The 17,342-nt window shown below is 30.5% G+C and overlaps 1 protein-coding gene across 6 annotated transcripts in view; it reads left to right on the top strand.

Annotated features, from left to right (window-relative positions):
- The window catches only part of LOC105250126 (myosin heavy chain, non-muscle), a 46,533-nt gene that overhangs the window by 1,560 nt on the left and 27,631 nt on the right, over positions 1-17,342 (top strand). The gene's annotated exons all lie outside the window — the stretch shown is intronic.

Genomic DNA, 17,342 nt, shown 5'->3' with positions numbered 1-17,342 from the left:
GGTTAGGAAAAAATTCAAAAAGATATTCACCGGAATTGAATTATCGATTCATGTTTGTGGAGAAAATCCTCTAAATATCCTTCTTTGTATTATATATTTAAAAAAAAAACCCCGGAAAGAGATGACGAGCCCAGAATTAAAATTCCCCTTGAAATTTCGGATGAAATTAAGTTAAGGGAGAAAGAATAGAATAGAGAGAAAAATTGACGAACAGCTGGGGAAATTAATTTTCCCAGCGATTTTCGAAATGACGTAGCGCGTCTTCTCCCTCCCGGAGCGTAGAGGGGGGGGGAGGGGGGGGAGGGCTAAACTCGCGTTGCGGGATTAAATATGTTCGTCGCGATGAGTCACCCGGTGCGTGTCCGCGAGCTCCTCGAGGGCTTCGAATTCGAGTCGACGTTATTAATTCGACGGCACGGATGTTGAAAATTAATCGTCCGGATCCCCCCGCCCCCCTCCCCCCGCCTCAGCCCCCCGGCAAAATTTGTCGCGCTTATGGCCGACATTAACGCCGGCTTCAAAATATTTACGAACGCGCGATGGAGAGAGAAAAAAAAAAACGGTAGCTTCTTCCCCTCGTCAGGGAAGCTGCTAAATCAGCTCGTTATACGCATTGAATACCGGTGTTATTTGTTGAATCGTGATTTCGTTTTTTTTTTTCCTCGTTAACCGAAGATGAAGAGGAAGTCGGCAAATCGATAGCTTGGGAAGTGAAATAGAACCATATCGCGTTTATAGGTCTAAGAAGGATGGAAGGATGGAAATTTCCGTGCTAAATAATATTCCCGTTTCTTATTCGGAGAATATTAGAATTGTTGATAATTTTAAAAGAGAGAGAGAGAGAGAGGGAGAGAACTGTTGGAAGAAAAATTGAGAATAATTGTAACATTTTTATTATATTATATTAGCAAAATAATTGCACGTATATATATTTATATATTATATTAATATGTAATATAACATGTTATATAAATGTTATATAAATATTATATATATATATATTTTTTTTTTCTATTTTTATAATCTTAAAATACCGTGCAAGAAATTTCGATTTATCTGAGTGGTCAAGGTCTCCATTTATTCCTAATGATTTTGTACTAATTTCGAGAGATTAACGATATTATTACTGAGAGAAAAATTATCTTGAAATAAAAAAATATAAATTAAATTTAAATATTTAAAATATATAATAGTAAATTTAATATATATATATATATATATATATATATATATATTAAATTTACTATTAAAATATATATTAAAATATATATAAAAAATATATATATATTAAATTTACTATTAAAATATATATTAAATTTAAATTTAAAATATATATATTAAAATATATATATTAAAATATATATATTAAAATATATATATTAAAATAATAAATATATATATTTTAAATTTAAATTTAAAATATATATATTTATTATTTTAATATATATATTTTAATATATATATTTTAATCTATATATCTTATATATCTTATATATATATTTTAATATATATATCTTAAATTTAAATTTAAAATATATAAAGTATTTAAATATAAAAAAATATATATATAAATGAAAATAATGTAACTTAATATAACATGCATATTTAATTAAAATTAAATGCTTTTGCTTAAATGAAATAAACAATTCCTTCCATTTAAAGCAAAAGTTTCGAGAAAACAAATTTATTTGATTTAAAAAACATTTTCCCTCAGTGTATATCTCGGATACTTAACGACCACTATATCTCGGATACTTAAGGCTTTTGAAAATTTTCCCAATCATTTGTATCCCGGATAACGTCGTACGATTGCAGTTATTGTTGCAACTGCACGATGCCGAAACGAGAATTGATGACGACATTTTTGTCTGACGGCCGCGGAGGATTTATTAATATCAGGAGATCCGGAGTATCTCTCTCTCTCTCTTTCTCACACACCTATGCATATTCTTGCATTACATTTTTGTCGATTATCGACTCGTGCGAGGTGGCCATTCACGTTTTGAAAAATAGCACTCGGCATCGTCGAGAAATCGAGTCGCTGTCTTATTCCGACCGATGGCAGAGACCGTACAACTCTCTTTTGCTCGTAAGGCGGACTAAAGATAGCTCCCGGTTCACTACGGCTCTTGCTCGTCCTCGTCTGGAATTAATCCGCGCGCGAGATATATCGGAAATGTCGGGAGACCGAAAGAGAGACGAGAGAGAGAGAGCGAGAGAAAGAGAGAGGGAGAGAGAGAGAGAAAGGTACGTGTGTGTGTGTGTGTGCGACACGAGCAGATACGATCAGGAAAAGACGACCGGTCGCGTATCGCGTGGCGACGATTTAAATACGTAGAATATTTGCATCTCTCTCTAATAAAGAACTTAATTTGCTAGCCTCATCGTTTCTCTTTCATCGCTCTTTTTTTTTCTCTTCGCAGCCTCTTCCAACAATAAGTCTTATTTTTTGTGCGAGTTCGTCTTTCAGAATCTCGCAGTCATGTATAAAAATGCACACATTGTATATATACATGTTATATACGTGTCATATACATGTTATACACGTGTTATATACGTGTTATATACAGGGTGTCACTTAATTGGCGCCCACTATTTATGTAGCGATATTTTTTGGAATATCGCTATATAAATAGTGGACACCAATTAAGTGACACCCTGTATATTATAAATATATAATAATTATATATATATATATATATATATATATATATATATATATATACATACAGGATGTCCCAAAAGTCCCGGATCGGTTGAATATTTCATAAATTATGCACTTTTAGAAAGAAATGTTTCAGACAAAAATTGTATGGCTTGAAGGGAGCCATCAGATAGTGGCAATGATTTGACATGGGAGAGTCATTTGAAAGTCACGTGAAGATCACCGTTAATTTTTTAAATGAAACCGTCTATTTTTTATTACTTATTTTTGTAGCTTATCTTAAGAGCTTTCCAAAACACTATAATAAAGTATTTCTTCATTGAGTACTTTTCGAGTTATGAAGCTTGAAATTATTTCTTAATTTTGCATAAACCATAAAATATCTAGTAAAATATTCATTTTTCGATTATTTTACCTTAATAATTTTATGTACAAAATAATGAGAGGAATCAATTGGTGTAAAGAAAACACATAGTTGTTTTCAAAAAAAAAAATGAAATTGTTAATTGCAAATTACATATTTTTTTCTTAAAAACAACTATGTTTTTTTTTTACACCAATTGATTCCTCTCATTATTTTGTACATAAAATCATTAAGGTAAGATAATCGAAAAATTAATATTTTACAAGACATTTTACGGTTTATGTAAAATTAGGAAATGATTTCAAGCCTCATAACTCGAAAAGTACTCAATGAAGAAATACTTTATTATAGTGTTTTGGAAAGCTCTCGAGATAAGCTACACGAATATGTAATAAAAAATAGGGGGTTCCATTTAAGAAATTGACGGTGATCTTCACGTGACTTTCAAATGATTCTCCCATGTCAAATCATTGCCACCATCTGATGGCCCCCTTCAAGCCATACAACTTTTGTCTGAAACATTTCTTTCTGAAGTGCATAGTTTATGAAATATTTGACCGGTCCGGGACTTTTGGGACACCCTGTACACACATATATATATATATATATATTTTTTTTTTAATATATAATTAATATACATTAAATAAAATATATGTAATATATATATATGTATATATATATATATATATATATATATATATATATATTACATATATTTTATTTACACCATATATTTAAAGCGCGTGGGTATTTCTCTTCGGCAAGGAAACACTGCTCTCCTCTATACCGCAAGCGCGCGGCACGTCTTTGGAATGTACTTATTATGTATTACGAGATATCGCGAGATTTTTTATTCGAGGGGGAGGAGGAGGAAAAACGCGCGTATATAAAAATACGTACACGCGTGGCTGCGATGCAAAGTGCAGATAAGGTAACGAACTATCGTATGAAAATACCATGAAGAAAGTTGTTTCGCAAGAGATAATTGCAGTGTTGGAGGCAAAAACCTCTCGCGTATCCGAGCACCGGTGCTCTCGAGGGTTAATTAATATCAGGCAAAAGGCAAGCGCGCCCACGAGCTTTCGATGTTAAATACCGTCACGTACGTGGTATTATTGAATATAAATTTGGCGAGGGGGGAGGGGGAAGGCGGTAATAAACGGTGAATAAATCTTCTCTCGAGCTTTCCCGTTGCTTCTCCACAGCGACATCGTGGCTGATGGTATTCCCGTTAAAGTGAAAAAGGACGCCCGAGACTCTCGCTGGTCGCCTCGTCGAGGGTCAAGGGCGGACCTTGGGTAGGTTCAGGCATTCGAGGGTGCGACGAAAAAAAAAAAAGAAGAAAAAATGGACGGTGTCCGATGGTCATCGGGTTCGTAGAACTCGACGTCGAGACCCGAGGATGCCACGCATCGCGTTTCCTCGACGTTTTCGCTTATCGTCGAGTGATAAGGACGCCTCGTCCCTCGTTGACTCACGTTAATTTTGACCACATTTCGAATGCGTTTGCCGCTCACCCGACTTTGATTTTACACTCGAGAACAGATGTTGAGTTTCCCGTTGCTCCGATATTATTATTCCTCGAATATTATTAGTAATATCTCAAACATTGATAAAAGATTTTATATTCAAAGTATCGGAGCAAGAGAGAGAGAGATTGAAAATAATCACTCCTATTCTATAACTTTATTTAATTAATTAAATTAATTTATTTAATTTTGAATTTATGTATTTTATTATGAATTTAATTTTTGTATTTACATTTAATTTTGATTTGATTTTATTTATTTAATTTTATTTAATAATTTTTAATATTTAATTTAGTTAATTAATTATTTCAATTTCTTTCTCTCTCTCTTTTTCTCCTTTCTCAAATATATTCTTTCACCAATTTGAGATATCGAATTAATTTTATTAATTAAATATTTTTCGAACATTCTTAAATTAATTTTATTTTTGAAATATGACGTATAAATTTTAAAATGTAAAAAGAAAGAGAGAAAAAAGAAAAGAGGAGGAGAGAGATCGAGATACTCGACTGTCATAATTTTATTTAATTTTATTTTTCTGAAAATTGACGTCATGTAAATTTCATATGCGATCGTATTTTTCTGTTCACCTTTGATTTTTTTCTGTCGTTATCTACGCTGATGTGCTTGTCACAATGTAGTCAATTAAGAGATACTTAGAGAGAGGAGTGGATAAAATTCCAACGCTATTTTTAGCTAAGCTAAAAAGAAGCGAGGGAGAGTGGAACGATTAAACAAAAATCTTTCATTGAATCCTTCATCGCGAATACAAATACAGATGGTCTCGCCTTGAAGCTACGGGTTACGCGATTAACATATCTGTGCATTCTTTAAATTATAAAATTACATTGAAGAATGTGACTTATCGTAATGGAATTTTTTTCAAGCATGCGCTTTCTTCAAAGCGTCGCGAGAGAGATTAAAGCTTGTTATATCTGAAGTATTAAACGACGCTTATCAATAAGGCTTATTCTCATCGTAAAGACCACGATCACCCATGTCATTGACTATCAATGCAATAAAAAAAAAATAGGATTTTCTCTGCAATGTTTTTCTGTCGTGCGTTTTCTCTTCCTCGTCTATCACATGACATTTTCGGTTCCCCTCTCCCTTCTATTGTCAAGAATGTATTCGACGATAGTTGGGTTCGATAAGATAACGAATCGCGCAGCTGTCCTCATGCTCGAACGGAAGATGTAATTTTACATATTCCGCGTAAAAAAAAAAAAGCAAAATAATAAATTATGATTATAGAGTCAATTTAATATCGAAATGTCAAAAGTACACTGAGAAAAATCGTTTGATTGTACCAACAAGACGTATATGATTGAAGGCATTTTGGTTAAATCAAACAAGAATTTATAATTATCATGATGAGATTCGATTTTTTAAATAACTGGAACGTTTAATAGATTTTATTATAAGGATTTGGTTAGTATTTTCTGGTTGGATCTATCAAATTTCTTGTAACATTAATTTCTTTGCTTGCCACTCTTAATTTAACTCGTATTCAATATTTGCCATAAAATGTATATAAAGAACTAGTATTAACATTAAATTCAAAATATATTTTTTTTTCTTACGACCAGAAGTGCCAAAAAGAGGATGCTAGCTCTCTGATTGTGTGTGTTTGAGCTGCATCTTCTTCTGGCATCACTGTTTATCAGTTTAATTTCCAATAAACTGAATTTAAAATAATTTATTCAAGAATCTGGATTGAATTTATCCAATAATCTTGTTGGAATTCAGAATATTAAACAGACTTTTGAGATTAGATGGAAAACATTTTGGACGACTTGCTGGCGAGTTTAGTATTATTAATCAGATAATTTGGTAAATTTAATAATTGTCAGATTTTTCTTTTAACCTAGAAAATCAAGGAATTCTCATGGAATTTTATTAAGACTCGGGGAATTTTTTAAAAACTACTTTGATAATTTTTTTTTAAGTATTAAAAAAAAAAATATATATATATATATTTTTTTTAATACTTAAAAAAAAATTATCAAAGTAGTTTTTAAAAAATTCCCCGAATCAGAATTCGTGTAGGAATTATCAGATGAATTTGATTAATTTCTTCCAAATTTTTTTTTTAAATTTGAATAACACAAAAATTTATCAAATATATATATATATATATATATATATATATATATATATATATCCATTTTTCAATATACTAGTTGAATTCTACCAGAATTCTAATTAATGCAACCAGATTTTTTTCTCAGTGTACCTCAGACATTGATCGACCATTTCACGTTGTTCAGATCAATCAACTGATATTTTTAAACATCTTTTAATGAAAGTTCAACGTCTCTGATCGAAATGATGTATGAATTATCGAATATCTCGTTTATGGGACGAATTTCGAAAAATGTTAGCCATATGGCAATCATTTTGAGTCAATTGGCAGAGGGATTAAACGAGATCGAGCAAGATGAAGTTGTTTTCATCATCAGCGATGATTGAGAAGCGCCTTTTATGCCATTCATCCACCTCTCTTAATGAATTTGTCCGCAACCGAACGGATGTGTGTCAGGAATTTGGCTGAAATTTGCGTCGAGGAATTCCACGCGAGCCTCGTCATAACTCCCGGTCGGGTTTACGTACATGTATGTACATTGTTTGGACAAGGAGATACTCGGAATTTCAAGCAGGCACATACATTCGCAAACATCGACGTTCACAAACGTTCGTTCATGTTAACTCGGACGTTATCGCGTCCGAGAAAATTTGGAGGAGAGGACGAACCTGTGCCGAGGGACCCGTCTGTTTGCTCGACAAACTCGGCGATTAAGATTTTACCTGCCGATCGCCTTCCATTTCGATGCAGCAGACCGTATTAAATCGCGATATCTCTACGATATTCGATTCTCGAAAAATACCGACAGATTAGATTACCGGAATTCGAGAAAATTACGTGATATTCGAAAAGAGATCTTTCATGTAGATTCGTTCTAGGACGACCTTCAACAATTGTCAGATTTTTCTTTTAACTTAGAAAATCAAGGAATTTTTATGGAATTTTATTAAGACTCGGGGAATTTTTTAAAAACTACTTTGATAATTTTTTTTAAGTATTAAAAAAATAGATTTATGTATATATATATTTTATAAATTTTTGTGTTGTTCAAATTTTATAAAAAATATATATATACATTATTATTATTATTATTAATTGTTTTAAATTTAAAAAAATTTTTTAAATTTATGTTTAATGTTTAAGGTACGATAAATAAATTTATTTAAAAATTATACAATTATATTTATTTTAATTAATTTAAATAAATATAATTAAATATAGGTCCATACGATAAAATCAAAAAATTCAATAAATGGTCTTTATGCTTTTTATTGAATTTTTTAATTAATTTATATTAAAATTATAAAATTATATTTATACGATTATTTTAATTTTACCTGGAATTTTAAACAAAAACACCTGGAAAATCATGGAATTCTCAGGGAATTTATTTTCAAGATTTGAGTATACACTCTGATGTTGTACATTTTTTTTTAAATTAAAATTACGGTGGATGGTAATGCAATCTCGAATAAAATGCAAAGCAAGTTGTCGCCAGGTGATATCTTAAACTTTCTCTCTCTCTCTCTTTTTTTTCATTATTTCTTTTTTTTTTTATCTAGTCTCGAGGAATGAGAGCCGATGCTCATCGTGACTCACGCGTGACTGATTCGGTAAACGCGACTCCAAAGGTTAGACCGAGCCCGATGATGGTCTCCGTCTCTGGAGAAGGTGAGAAAGCGATAGAGGTAAAGTGACAGAGAGTCACTTTACCTCTGGGGAAAGGGAGAGTAACGGAAGGTTGGGATATTCGTTGGGAGAACTGAACGGAGGCCGATCTCGAGACGCCATCTTGGCGGTTTGACAGAGTCACCTTGGCAAAATGTGGCTTACCGTTGCAAATCTGCGTGTTTCCTGTGCGATTCCTGGCCAATATGGACACAATGATAAGTGAATATTTTCGATGCTGGTATCAGTAAAAGTATCAATGAACAAAGTAGTGAAAATTTGCAACATTTTTTTTTTATATTTGTCTTCTTTATTCACTTTAGCTTCTTATTCTCCTCTAAATATATTTTTGTTGATCGTCAAGAAAAATTAGTTGAATTTATTTTTAATTAATTTCTAATAAAATTATGTACATTAATTTTTACATCTGCATCTCTATAAAATTCTGAGTCTTAATTTCATCGAATGAATATTCTCTTCAAATTAATTAATTTTATTGCATACTTTCGCTCCCTTGAATCCGATGGAATTTTAATTTGTCAGAAATTTCTATAATTATTCGCTAAGCATTCGAAAAGGAGCATTTCGAGATTTTTTTTCTAAGAAGATATCGGTCTTGGATTGAGTAAACAATTAGCCAAGCAAAGAATAATGTGGGTGGTCTACTTCAAACACAGTCTTTCGTCATCGTATTTTACCTGCCTCACTTTTACTCCTTACGTTTCAAATGTCTTCTGTTAATCACTATAAATTTAAGAAAAATTACACGTCACTTTTACATTTATATTTCTACAAAAACCGCAAATCAAAGTTCTACTAAAGCAGTATCTACTCCACAAATTAATTAATTTCGTTATACACTTTCTCTGCTGAATCCGATGGAAGTTTCATTTCCCAGAAACTCTATAATTATTCATTAATTATCAGGAAACTAAGAGCATTTGTTTTTTAAAATTTTCTCCGAAGAAGATATCGATAATGGATAAAAAAAAATCAACCAATAAGTGGTCTCTATTTCCAATAATCTTTCGTCATTTTTTTTTATCTATCTTTGATTGATAACTGGGGACAGATAGGTGAACATTTTTCTCTCTAGTCAGAGTTTCTCGTTGGAAGTGGAATTCGCCTCCACCTCGCGGTATTGGCCTTATTTATTATTATATCCACGCGGAATTTCTTTTGCTTCGCACGCAGAGATACGGGCAGAAACATTTCGGAATTTACGCGGAATTCTCGCCTCGGCCGTTTCAGGGCCGCCGCTCCAGCGTGATCGACATGCGATTCGTTGCAACATTCGCTTTCGAGATACATTCGTATCGCGATGCGAGAGTAATAGGCGGCAATTAATCTGAAAATATAATAAATGCAAATAGTAGTATAAATCATATTTCGCTCAAATCCAATCTTATCGCGATATTCTTTGGTACATGAAATATTACTCTCTATTTAACATCGATTCAATGGGTGTTAAAATAATTAAAATTTGCAAAATTCAAATTTAGATTATTCCAATTTAAATATTAATGTATTTAAATTGGAATAATCTAAATTTTGAATTTTGCAAATTTTAATTATTTTAACATTAATTTAGATTATTAAGATTATTCCAATAAATTATTAAGATAATTTAGATTATTCCAATTTAAATTCTGATGTATTTAAATTGGAATAATCTAAATTTTGAATTTTGCAAATTTTAATTATTTTAATTATTTTAATTATTCATTGAATCGATATTAAATTTTTAAATCACATATTTCGCTCAAATCCATCTTATTGCGATATCCTTTGATACATAAAATATTACTCTCTATTTAACATCGATTCAATGAGTGCTAAAATAATTAAAATGTGCAAAATTCAAAATTTAGATTATTCCAATTTATTAATGTATTTAAATTGGAATAATCTAAATTTTGAATTTTGCAAATTTTAATTATTTTAACATTAATTTAGATTATTAAGATTATTCCAATAAATTATTAAGATAATTTAGATTATTCCAATTTAAATTCTGATGTATTTAAATTGGAATAATCTAAATTTTGAATTTTGCAAATTTTAATTATTTTAACATTCATTGAATCGATATTAAATTTTTAAATCACATATTTCGCTCAAATCCATCTTATCGCGATATCCTTTGATACATAAAATATTACTCTCTATTTAACATCGATTCTCTATTTAACATCGATTCAATGAATGTTAAAATAATTAAAATTTGTAAAATTCAAAATTTAGATTATTCCAATTTAAATACTGATGTATTTAAATTGGATTAAATTGAATTAAAATTTGCAAAATTCAAAATTATTCCAATTTAAATACTGATGTATTTAAATTGGAATAATTTTGAATTTTACAAATTTTAATTAGTTTAACATTAATTTCGATTATTAAGATTATTCCAATAGATTATTGAGATAATTTAGATTATTCTAATTTAAATACTAATGTATTTAAATTGGAATAATCTAAATTTTGAATTTTGCCATTTTCTTTTTAATTTCTGCTTCACTTTCCTCACTCTGTCATCACAATTTAACGACATCGCATTTCCGGAAGCACTTTGCGAGACCTAAGGCTCGAAAATCGCGGTGCGAATTTTTTGCGAGGTCAAAGAGGCGCGCTTTCTCGTCAGCAGTTTTTTCCCCTTTTTTGTAATTCCATCGCCAGGAACGTCACTCTTGCGTAATGCTCTCGCGCACGCACGCACATCGTTACACTCGTCCGTATATGGTGCGAATCCGATCGATTTTATCCGCGCATACCGTATATGGACCGTATCTGGACTATAACGGTCCGACAACTACCGGATTCGCGTGGTTCACTTTGCTCTTACGTACTTGTGTCTTATTCATGTTCGTGTACTTACGCTCGCGGAAAATCAATCATCTCTCGCGCATCGCATCCACGTGAAAATCCGTCCTCCTTTTCTTATGTCCTTCAACACATGCGTGTGTATTTTGCATATTTTTTAATTTATGCAAACTTTGTGTATAAAATTAATTATATGAAAGCTCTATTTTTATTATGTTTAAATTTTTATGTTTATTTTTATTATGTTTAAATTTTTATTATGTTTTAATATCATAATTTCGCATTTAAAGACGTAGACAATTATTGTAGGAATAAAATGTATAAATAAAATCCAATATATAAAAGCAAGATTGCTATAAATAAAAAAGAAAGGGATAAGAATTCTTTTTTATAAAGATACAATATTTATTTTTATAAAAAAATCGCACATGGATTAAAAAGAAATAAAAATACAATAAATGGAAGCATTCGAGTCCTCGATTTTATTAATTGGAATCTCATGTTACGTGATCGTATGTAACAATTGAAGATTGGATGAGTTTCTGAATAAAAAAAAAGAGATAAGAATTTTTTTTATAAAGATACAATATTTATTTTTATAAAAAAATCGCACATTGAATTAAAAATAGAAATAAAAATACAATAAATGGAAGCATTCGCATTCTCGATTTTATTAATTAGAATCTCATGTTACGTGATCGTATGTAACAATTGAAGATTGGGCTTCTAAATAAAAAAAAAAGAGATAAGAATTTTTTTTATAAACATACAATATTTATTTTTATAAAAAAATCGCACATTGAATTAAAAATAGAAATAAAAATACAATAAATGAAAGCATTCGCATTCTCGATTTTATTAATTAGAATCTCATGTTACGTGATCGTATGTAACAATTGAAGATTGGGCTTCTAAATAAAAAAGAAAAAGAGATAAGAATTTTTTTTATAAAGATACAATATTTATTTTTATAAAAAAACCGCACGTTGAATTAAAAATAGAAACAATACACATTGAATTAAAAATAGAAATAACAATACAATAAATGAAAGCATTCGCGTTCTCGATTTTATTAATTGGAATCTCATGTTACGTGACCGTATGTAACAATTGAAGATTGGATGGGGTTCTGAATAAAAAAAAAAGCAAATACGAATCTTTAATCTCAATCATTGTCCGCTTCGTCTTCATTCTTGTCTTCATTGGCGATTATCGATCTCCGATGCGCAATCGCATCCGATATGTAATACGATACGGCTGTTAAGCGGGTTTCAAACAACGCTAACAGACCGTTCATCGGTCAATTATTTGCCGAACCAAGATAAACATCGCATCATCGACACGTCATGACGTAACGCCGATTGTCGGTGCAATATGCAAACTTTTATGGAATTCGACGACGAAATAAAATGTGTCGCGTTAAATTGCAGCGATATCGTGTGAAAAATTGCAAATATTGTCGGATCGATGCGCACATACCTGCATTGCGTTGATATAAATATTTGTCGGGTGAATAATGCATCGCGCAATTGGTACCATCGTTTAATATTCGTCACGTAAATGCAATTCGTGAGAGAATATTTGACGAAGGCATCGTCTGGAGCCGAAGAGGCATCAAAAATTTTCTTTCTAAATTTGACTATCATTTCAGATATAAATTCTATTTCTGTCATCGATTTAAATTGATTAAATTAATTAAATGCGAAAAATATTAGAAAACTTATTTTAGAAAATTGCAGCAAAAAAAACTCTAAAAAATTCTCTTTACTTGGAATTTTGAATAAAAAAATCTGAAAGATAAGGATAAATTTTCAGGAAATTCGAAAATATTTGAGTGAAGGCATTCGTGGAGCTGAAGAGGCTCCTCTCTCGATAAATATTCGCCAAAGTGGGGTACAATTGTCGTTCCAAGATGATAATATCTAGATAATATATGTCGCACACTCGAAGAAATATTTTGTTGATGAAGTAGATTTTTAGAAAAATTTATCACTATTTTTTGTAACATGTAGAATTTATTGCAACAAATTCCAGTAATATTTTTTGACAGATTTAGGTCTCATTGTCAGATATTAATTATTACATTGGATAAATATGAGTTTTTGTATTATAATTTGCACGATTTTTGTAAGAAACGATTTTTCATGAATATATCAATCGAATTTTATAACAAGTATGACCAATTTGGATAAACATCAAAAATTTTCTTTCTAAATTTCATTATCAGTTCAGATATAAATTCTATTTCTGTCATCAATTTAAATTGATTAAATTGATTAAATGCGAAAAATATTAGAAAACTTATTTTAGAAAATTACAGCAAAAAAATTCTCTTTCTAAAATTTTGAACAAAAAATCTGTAAGATAAGGATAAATTTTCAGGGAATTTTTTTGTAAAATTCGAATAGACATTATAAAATTGTAAAACATATGCGATAGCATTTGCTAATCATGTAGCTACTTTAGTTAATTTCCCACATGTAGAAAATTATTGCTGGATCATGCAAGATCATTTGTCCGAAAGCACGATGACGCGACAATATGTCGAAATTGCACGCGTTCCTTTCTCGTTTCAACTTACAACTGTGCGCGAATATTTGACATAAAGGTGAATGCATTACCTTAGAGCAGCTTTACGAATGTTCCCGTGTCCGGAGAATTATTGCAAGGAAGGTACCATTTTTAGAAAGTCGACTAGGCAGGCGCGAGAGATTTCATCCTTTTAAAGTCTATTATAAGCACAGTGAGCTCTTTAAATTGCATAATAACGAGACATGAGTTTCGTTTTCACGCGATACTTGACGTAATTTTTCCATTTACAAGTTTCGATCAGCGGGTTATTTATAAAAAAAAAAAAAAATAAAAAGGAGAGAGAGATCGAGACTCTCTCTTTCTTTGATACCTCGTCAATGATAAGAACCGCGATAATCGACGAGAAACGTGTTGCATCCACACGTTGGTACTAAATTTAATAATTGGATTTAAATGTGACTTTTGCCGGAAGATTTACGATCCTGTTTTGCGGACTGTAATTTTGATTTACGATAATGAAGGAAGAAGAAACGGATTCACGTTGGTTTCTTTCACAAGAAAATTATATTTGAAAAATTGCGAGAGACGCGATACAAACATGACACTTCATCCATGACGAAACGAAGCAATTATCTGTCGTAATAAAATAAAATCAATTATAATAAATTAAAATTATAAATCAACTATAATAAATTAAAATCAATTATAATAAATTAAAATTATAAATCAACTATAATAAATTAAAATTATAAATCAATTATAATAAGTTAAAATTATAAATCAATTTTAAAAATTAAAATTATAAATCAACTATAATAAATTAAAATTATAAATCAATTATAATAAATTAAAATTATAGATCAATTATAATAAGTAAAATTATAAATCAATTTTAAAAATTAAAATTAAAATAGAGATCTACTATAATAAATTAAAATTATAAATCAATTATAATAAATTAAAATTATATAGATCAACCATAATAAATTAAAATCAATTATAATAAATTAAAATTATAAATCAATTACAATAAATTAAAATTATAGATCAGTTATAATCAATTAAAATTACAAATCAATTATACTAAAGTAAAATTATAAATCAATTATAATAAATTAAAATTATAGATCAATTATAATAAATTAAAATTATAAATCAACTATAATAAATTAAAATTATAGATCAATTATAATAAATTAAAATTATATAGATCAACTATAATAAATTAAAATTATAGATCGATTATAATAAATTAAAATTATAGATCAACTATAATAAATTAAAATTATAGATCAACTATAATAAATTAAAATTATAAATATTTTTTAATTAAAAAATCCTGAAAGGCTGATACCTGTCGACGATAGAAATTGCGATAAATAAACAACGAGGACTCGTGCTAATTTCGCGAATGGCTTTGGGAGCGTTCGCGGTTCTGTCGTGAGGTTTACGATCTTGTTCCGCGAGGCCGCAACTCTGACCCGCAATAATAAAGAGCATACCGCTTCCAATCACGCTTTTACCGTTCGCTACAAATTGCACTTGATCACGCGCGAGCGAGCGAGCGAGCGAGGATCGAGACTTTCGATCTCGTCTCGATCGAGGGCGATCGCGCCGCGGGCGAAAAAAGCGGCGGGGAGTGGGGGACGAAGAAAAAAAAGGCAAACACCGGGTCCTTATAAGGACGAGCGTCCTTAACCCGCTTACTCGCGCGGTGTCTTAAAGACGCGAAACCATCTCGGAGAGCGAGTCCGATGCCTTTTACGGTCGTCTTGGCTCGTTACCGCGGCGCCCTGGAAAAGAAAATTCTGACGAAATACCTACACGTGTGCACCCGGGAGGGATGCCGTGAAAAAAAAAGCCCGACGATGGATATGTCCTATAATAGAAGATACGAGGCGAGGCCCCGCATAACTTTTGAACTAAACGCCGCGTAAGCGAGTGACGCATCGCGTGGATTACGTTCGATCGGCGTGGAAGGTGATTCACACCGAGATACGGCACAATTTTGATAATACGCACATTGGTATAGTCATTGGTTATATATAAGCGGCATTCTGATATGATGAATTAAAATTTTAAATCAGTTACACTAAATTAAAATTATAAATCAATTATAATAAATAAAAATTGTAGACCAATTAAAATTACAAATCAATTGTAATAAATTAAAATTATAAATCAATTGTAATATTTAAAATTATAAATCAATTATAATAAATTAAAATTATAGATTAATTATAATAAATTAAAATTATAAATCAATTTTAATAAATTAAAATTATAAGTCTGTTATAATAAATTAAAATTACAGATCAATTATAATAAATTAATTTATACTACAGTAAAATTATAAATCAATTATAATAAATTAAAATTATAATAATAAATATAAATCAACTATAATAAATTAAAATTATAAATCAATTATAATAAATTAAAATTACAAATATTTTTTAATCGAAGGAATTACAAATATGAATTGAGAGAATCGCGATGAAACGAGATATGAGATCACGATTTTTCGCAGCAGAAATAATCAAGTGCCTCTTTCAAGATGTCTATTTTAGAGATATATATCTCTCTTTAAATATGTATTAAATATATATTTTTTTTATATTGAGTTATTATTGCGTGATTTATTGAGTGATTTATAGCGTTTAAAATTGTTATAATTATAATGTTATAGTTTATAATTGCATAAATGCAACATGTAATATTCTAATTATATATGTATAATATATAACATATATACAGGGTGATTCATTTTAATCTTAACAGGAGAATATTTTGAAAAATATGCGAGATACGAATAAATGTTTCAGACAAAAGTTATATAGACTAAAATTTTACGGTTTATGTAAAATTAAGAAACAATTTCAAGTCTCATAACTAAAGTATTTAATGAAAACTAACTTAATTATAGTGTTTTGGAAAGCTCTCGAGATAAGCTACAAGAATATGTAATAAAAAATAGGCGGTTTCAATTTAAAAAATTGAAAGTGCTCTTCACAGGATCTTCAAGTATCTATTTAAAGTCAAATTAATGACACCATCTTATATCCCCTTTAAAATCATATAACTTTTGTCTGAAACATTTTTTCGTATCTCGCATATTTTTCAAAATATTTGCCTGTTAAGATTAAAATGAATCATCCTTTATAACATATATATAACAACATATATATAATATATATAATATATAACATATATAATATATATAACATATATAACATATATATTATATACATAACATAAATATAACATTATAATTGATAACATTCTTTGAAAAAAAATTGGTTCTCTTTAAACGCATGAACGAAAAACAACCCTGTGAATGTCCATTTTTCGCTTCCGATTCCGACACACCGTGGCCATCGATTAATCCCCTCGTGCCTCTGGAGCCTGTGAATTTTATCGACAGGACGCTTCCGCGTACGCGTTTGGGGATTATATCCCTGCAACGAGAAAGATACGTACGTCAGCCTCGTGAGATGTAACGCATGTCGCCGGCTGGCTGCCGATTTGCTTAGAAGGCTCCCGTCACGTCGCGTCGGCGAGGCATAAACAGGAATGTTGGGCAGGGTCGATGACACCCGAGAGCGCCCGAGACCGGTTTTCGAGGACCTCCGAGCGCAGTCCTTGCCTGGAAAAAGGGGACAAAGGCGTTTCCGT

This window comes from Camponotus floridanus, unplaced genomic scaffold (genome assembly GCF_003227725.1).
Source record: "Camponotus floridanus strain SB8 unplaced genomic scaffold, Cflo_v7.5 scaffold32, whole genome shotgun sequence".
NCBI lineage: Eukaryota > Metazoa > Arthropoda > Insecta > Hymenoptera > Formicidae > Camponotus > Camponotus floridanus.
Note: the sequence above shows the minus strand (reverse complement) of the source record. Positions and strands in the feature narration are given on the sequence as shown.